The sequence below is a fragment of the Octopus bimaculoides genome, chromosome 2, assembly GCF_001194135.2.
Source record: "Octopus bimaculoides isolate UCB-OBI-ISO-001 chromosome 2, ASM119413v2, whole genome shotgun sequence".
Lineage (NCBI taxonomy): Eukaryota > Metazoa > Mollusca > Cephalopoda > Octopoda > Octopodidae > Octopus > Octopus bimaculoides.
Window position 1 is genome coordinate 168,428,677 of NC_068982.1, and position 7,450 is coordinate 168,436,126.

Consider the following 7,450-nt stretch of genomic DNA (forward strand, 5'->3'; position numbering starts at 1 on the left):
TATCTGAGCTAGGTAGTAATCAGCCCGTTTCGCTGTCATTCCCAGGGCACCTATGACAATAGGTATTGTTTTCGTCTTCAGATTCCACATTTTGCTAATTTCTATTTCAAGATCTTTATATTTGCTCAGTTTTTGGTAGGTCTTGACAGATACGTTTATATCAATTGGGATTATTATTATTATTATTATTATTATTATTATTATTATTATTATTATTATTATTATTATTATTATTATTATTATCATTATTATTATTATTATTATTATTATTATTATTATTATCATATACACACAACAGTTGCTTTTTCAACAAATTCCCATGTTGCATATGCTGCAGTCCATCGCACTTCTCAATCCCTCCCTCTATTTGTTTTCTTCGTGTATAGACGATCAATGTCTGCATGTGGATGAAAGGTCCCATGAATGGTTGAGAATTTTCTTGTGATTCTTTTCCATGAATGGTTGGGAGTTTTCTCCATCATTCTTTTCTGTCCACTTCAGAAATCCAGCACCGTGGCAAACCTCAAGCCACTGCACGCGAGTTCGTTGCCGAAATTGTTTCTGGCATTCAACATTCAATCCAATATTTCTCTCAATCAGTGCAGATACTCTTTCTCTGTCTTTTCGTGCATATCAGCATCATCATCATCATCATAATCACAACCACCACCACCACCATCGTCATGATCGTCATCATCATCATCATCATCCTCATCATCATCATCATCATCATCATCATTATCATCATCATCATCATCATCATCATTATTATTATTATTATTATTATTATTATTATTGAGTGAGGGAGTAGCGCGCACCATCAAAGTGAAACTAAGGTACAAATATATGAAGCCCAATATAACCATCATGGCTACCCCTCTGAAAAGCGTACACCAGACGCATGCATCACAACCATATGTGTGCGACATGGTGATCTCATACTAAGATAAACAGGGCGTGACCTTGCAGGTGGGACCCAGCTAGAATTATTTCAGGATGAGTAGCTCATCCCTCTCAAAAGGTACCTGAATAAAGTTTGTTTAAGGATGAACGAGACGCCCATGTTTCTAGAGGGGAATTATTCAAATCCCAAAGAATTCCTCTCAACACATGACTATGATGCTCCCCCGCTACTTCTGCTCAGAGATGCACATATCGTCAGCCACTAAGGGACATGCTCAACTGGTTAAGGTCAAACAAATGACAAGTAAATCTGTCGTATGGAACAGAATATTTGCTCTCACCCATTTTTATACCAAGACAAAACATACACGATAAGACATCCAATTAGTTAAGATCAAAAGCCACGAGAGCCACTGCTTCATGGCATTTCTTATTATTATTATCATCACATTATTACTATCATTATTATTATTATTATTATTGTTGTTGTTGTTGTTGTTGTTGTTGTTGTTGTTGTTGTTGTTGTTGCTGTTATCATTATTATTATTGAATGCTGTCATAATCAGACTTCTGCAACTCGCTCCAGCGATTTTGGATTTCATACAAAGTATAACCAAGGGTAAAATATTTCGTTTTGGATAATTTTCAGTTCGATACCTCCTGAAATGTTTTGGATCTTCACCATATACTGACGGAGACATTCGGTCTGTCATTTTTTTTTTGTTTTTTTTTTTCGTTTTGATAATTTTACTTTACCGTTTCTGTTTTCATTCAGCACAATATGTCTTCATGTTAGAGAAACTTACTCTTAAAAGAGTGAAAATAAACATAATTTCAGAGATAAGAAATAAAATATTTATTAACAATTTCAGTTCTACAAGATCTACCTATTGTAATAAAAAAAATATAGTTTAACAGTTTAAACCATCATTTTAACAATTTGAAATATACTATTTATAATGACACAAACGTAGACATGCATTTTGCTAAAGATAGATGACAAATTGTGATGGAGCAAGATTTGAGTGACATAAAAGAAAATTTTAACAATAATTTCAATAGCGTTACTAGCTATAAAGGATGCACAGAATGTGAGTGACCCAGTGCAGAAAATCGATGTGACAGAGATCTTTGACTAAGGAAAACATCACCCTTTCCTAAGCACTTTATCGAAAGGCAAGCAAAGACAACAGTTTCATTTCTCTGCAGTGTAGTGTTTTCTCTTTCGCCCTCAAGCTTTAACTAAATGTAGCCCTGGCCAATCTGCAGAGCGAGATCCCTTGCGCAGGCTGAAGTACGTCCTATCGAACTGTATACCTGGTCTTCAAAACCAACCAGGGCAACAACAAAAGGCTGAGAGTGAACGATATTAGCGATGACGCTTACTACTGTCTTATCACCAGCTATGTTGCATAGTATTCTGCGCGACCAAGTGATGATCGTTGAAGTGACAGAAACAACATGTGCCGCGATGAACACATATTTGCAAGAACATTGCATAGGATGAACACATAGGTGCTAGAACATTGCATAGGATTTCTCGCATTTTATTTCAGCTCTCGAGTTCCCCTTTCATCCTTCGGAGATCGATTAAAAACAGTATGAGTCCTAGGTGGTGTATTGGTGAAATTGATAGCGAGTCGGATGATATGCCTTGTAATATCTGTTTCGGCCCTTTTAGCTCTAACATCAGTGACTACTACGAGAACGTTACCCAGCTGTATGGTCCCAAGTCAATGGCTTTCCATTGGTTAACATTGCCTATATATAAAAGAAGCCAAAAACAACTGAAGTAATCAACTAAAATGATACAGAATCACATATTAAGTATGAAGCACAGTGCTAGAATCTATGCCTAATACTTTGCGCATATCATTGCAATGATAAAGGTGCCACTAAAATCCCTCCAAAATATTCACTCTACTTCTAGTATTACTTTGTCAGAGATTGTTCAAAACAATCTCATTCTTAGACATACTTCGCTCCATGATTCTAAATGGTTCTAAATGAAAGAATCAATACAATTTTGTTTCCTTTCCTATCAATTCATTTATCCGTCTGTGTTTTCCATGTATTTTTCTTTACTTATCGTACTTTCCTTCCCCACGTCAATTTTATACGTAACTCGTTCTGTAATTCCTCAACAACTTCTGTATTTTAGACTTCAATGATATAGATGTTTCGTTGATTGAAAGTAATTCAGCTTGAACACTTTAAATACATAAATACACACACATAAGTATTTCATAAATATACACATACATGCATATACATGCATACACGCACACAATATACATGTGTGTGTATGTGTGTGTGGTTGAAAATAAACAATGTCACATGAGTAAGATATGGTGAGATATTTTGTTTTTCTTCTCTTTGATTGCATCATTGCAATGGATTTAACTTATTACTTGATTCGTGTTTCTTTCAAGTTGTAGTTAAATATTCAGATTGTTTATGTTATACTGATCTTCTAAAGGATTACTCGACGGTAATGCGTCAAAGTTATCTGTAATGAAGTAGTATTGACAAAAGATCAGCTACATATTTAAAGAATCAAGCGAATAAATAGATGTATTCTTTGATGAAGACATTTGTCACAGATTAGTTAGTAGGTATGCGATGACTGGTTGGACTATAATTGTTGTTTGTGATGTTAGCAAAATCAAAGAAAGTAAAGTAACTACTAACGACTGATTACTACTAATAGAAAATCAAATGAAAATGCTAATTATATGGATGTGAAATGTAAAAGAACCCGGGAGCTATCCATAATGAACAGATTGGATAATTATGTGATGGATAACTGACGAAACTGTTATAATCTGTATTATGTTTCCCATGGAATTTTAGTTTTAAATTCTGATGATTTCCTAATTAGAGTCTAAATGTGTTTCAAGTGTTTATTTAAAGAATTGTATAGAGACGATGCCTTGCGTCAAACACAACTCCGTCAGTGACTGAATTTGTATATTTGATGTATACTTATGTACTTATAAATTACACCGAAAATAATAAGTACTTTATCTGTATGGATTTTTCGTTCTGTGAAATGATCTTTAACCTTATACACATATTCCTCATTAAGGAAGCTTTCACAAATAAATTAAATACGACAGTTAACTGACGCTAGTGCAAACCTGTGTCTTGGCAGAAGCGACAAGCTAATCACAGCGTTCAATTTCATTCTATTTATGTACTTTTGTTGTTGTTTTTTTTAGTTCAGCTCCAGCGGGGGCGTGTTTTGCAGTATTCCAATGGTGAGGAAATAAATACCAGGCATCTACTGAAGTAAATTGAATTGATTAAACTCTTCTCCTTAAATTTTGTGACGTCTTGCTAATGTAACATATCATTTAAGTGAAGACCTGCATTGGTAGCACTACTGAGGTTCTTAGCTTATGCTAGTTTATTTCTTCCTTTTTCATAGACGAATCTAATTAACGCACGTCGACAAGGCGCTTATTCCAAAATCAAACTGACTGGTTACTTATGCCAGCTTCATGGCACGAAAATAACCGAATGGTGGCCAACGGAAGAACACCATTAGTTATTAGTCTCCTTGACCAGTTATGAATCAACAGTCACAACGAAATACCCGAAACATAAGGGAAGCAACCGAACAAACTATTCGTGCCTGTGATATTTTGATGTAGTTTCATTGATCGGAGAATAAAATATCGCCCCGTTTTAAGGGTTGGGAGTACTTTTTAGTCCCAAGTTGAATTTTGTTTTAGCAAATTAATCATCCAAAAAACACTCAGACCGTTATCATCTATTTTAATGTGTCCTTCCTATATTAAGTCGGTTGGGTATTTGTCTACTATTCCTAACAGAACGAGCCGCCGTCGCTGTAAGATTTAGTCGGACAATAGACTTTGTGAACGGTCCAACTTGCGCAAAAGTGGTTGCTAATGTTTATCGGATAAGTTGATTGGAAATTGATGTTTCTTAATACTAAATTAGTTGCAGTTTAGCTCCAACTGAGTTCCGATAAGCAGCCCTGTATGCAAAGGCATTCTAGCCGTGACAATATCATTCATTCATACATACAGTATCCTGGACAGCATTACCCACTGTGTTCTCTTCCAAAGTAGTAGGGTGTGATCTCTTGAGATCTGATTATTATATCCAACGAGCTGACCAACCATATACAAGTTCCCGGGTTAGCTTGTTATAGCAATTGTTCTTAATTTTGTTGTTTACCCACATGTCATATATGGTTGAGCAAACTTAGGATCAGAAACGTTTTTACTGTGACCAATTTTTTTTTCTTCAGATATAATGCGTCCAAAACAATATTTTCTGATGTGTTCTTCCCTTTTCATGGTAGTTGGATGTGATTTTAGCAGTTACTTCTAACTGGATAAGCGTCTTCAAAGTGACTCCCTCATTAGTATAGAGTATTGTAATGATTAGTGCAGTTGATTCGTAGCAGTAAATATATATTTCAGATTTGAAACATGTTTTAGTAAGAGTGGTAGCCTTTAATACTGTCATACAACTACTGCTGTTTAGCTCCCGATAGCTCTAATTGAGTAGACCTATGATTAAATGCATTCAATTCATGACTACTGAGAGATTTTAGTTTTAGGCATAGTATATCTCAGGCTACGAGATACAATGTGTCCTGTCTTCTTTTGTTTAAAATCGAAGGGTGTGGTTTGAGACAGAGAGATGGAGGTGGGAAACAGAGAGACAAATAAATAGGGAAAAGTAGAAAGAGAGGCAGGGTCAGAAGGAGAGAGAGAGAGGTTTGTCTGCTACATCAAGCAGGTCAAACAACCATAGAAAGGCTAAATCGATTGCTGTAGGTTTGTGAATGAATTGTGCTAGCAACCGAAAGACAACAAGTGATGAATGTCTACCGCTTCCATTTTCACAATAATTCTTTTATGGCTTTTCCTTGATTACCAGTTGGTAGTTTGATAGTGGAACCCATAGAACGATATCCATAAACCTGTTATCAACCACCTGGCAGTAGTTGATTATGACTGATTGTATTTTATTATCTATACTATTACACGTCTCTTTCTTATCATACATTTCCTCACTATTTCCGTTCTACGCTGGTTTGTCATTACGTGTCATCCGCTGTTTATATTATCATTGATTGTGTTCTATTATTATCATTATTATTATTATTATTATTATTATTATTATTATTATTATTATTATTATTATTATTATTATTATTATTATTATTTGTAGTGGTAGTACTTGTGGCTGTTGCCGTTTTTGTCGTGGTTGTGGTGGGGGCGTTTTTATTATGTTATTAGATATCACACGCATACGGAACAATTCCTCTAAATTTGGTAAAGCTAGACTTTTTACGCGCAATAGTCCAACTTGAATTAAGCCTTTATATTGTTATTTGGAACTAACTATAAACATGCTTAAGCGTATTTATTTAATTTAAATGTTACGTATGCTTTCACATATTCAGTCTAAGAGAACAAATCTTTACACTGACTACCAAGCACAAAATTTAACAAACATACGTCCTATACGATAGCTTGACATGGATGACATCTATCAGACCAGAGACAATGTCAAATGCCTTTCGCATGAGTTTTGCTAGCAAAATCTTGCATATCACATGAAAAGACAATATCACTACCTCTGAGATAACTTCATAGTACAGAATTTAAAACTAAATATGCAGTGTTCAATGATTCCGAAGAAGGGCATAAGAAATTCGGGGTAATTTTGGGGATACTTGGAAGATCTATCGCCTCATACATTACGATATAGTGAAATATATATCGCCTCATACATTACGATATAGTGAAATATATATATATATACATAGTGGATATACGTGAAAAGTATCCGGCAGAGTCAACCTGGGATACCTGACCGATGTACATGTGGTCAACACTCTGCATTTCGGGAGTCTGACTGTTTCATTTTATATTTGTTCAGGTGGTGATCGTCTGATTTAGGGTTGTGCTTTCAGCTAACAGCAGAGATGAATTGGGAAGATTGCATACAACATTCCGTTGTCCAAATATTTCAAAAAGTTTCTGTATCTATTACAGAAGTGGCTGATGCAGTTAAGGGTAAATCTTAAATGTCATATGATATTCTTAATAATTTTGTTAAGTTTCACTCAGTAGTCAATAATAAAGTCCAGTCAACGTCTAAACGTAATGAAAGGCGTGTAAAAGTGGCAAATTTGGCATCGATAAAGGGAATAGTCTTTCATTTTCGTATAGTTTTGAAAAGAGACGTCACGTTGTTGGCAAGTAATGTAGTCGACGTTTATAAATGTTCTTTGAAGAAAGTTTATTCTAAGTATATATTTGCTTCTAAACTCGTGTTAATATAGCGAAAGATACTATCAATGAAACTCTGAAAAGATACTCAACATTTTCTTTGTAAGCATATACTACTGAAGTATATTGATATGCTCTTCAGCAAATATTTGGCTGTTTTTATGCATTAAAACACAAATATATGTGTATGTGTATGCATGTAATTACATGTGTGTGTAAATGTATACATATATATATCTATATATATATATATATATATATATATATAT

At 34.6% G+C, this 7,450-nt stretch overlaps 1 protein-coding gene across 10 annotated transcripts in view; it reads left to right on the forward strand.

Moving 5' to 3' along the window:
* The window catches only part of LOC106869336 (5-hydroxytryptamine receptor 4), a 337,418-nt gene that overhangs the window by 201,135 nt on the left and 128,833 nt on the right, over positions 1–7,450 (forward strand). Inside the window, exon 3 of one of the 10 annotated variants that reach the window (XR_008263490.1) lies at positions 4,125–4,194. The exons of the other annotated variants lie outside the window; for them this stretch is intronic. The gene's annotated coding sequence lies outside the window, so the exon portion shown is untranslated. The remainder of the gene's footprint in view (positions 1–4,124; positions 4,195–7,450) is intronic. 10 annotated transcript variants of the gene reach the window in all.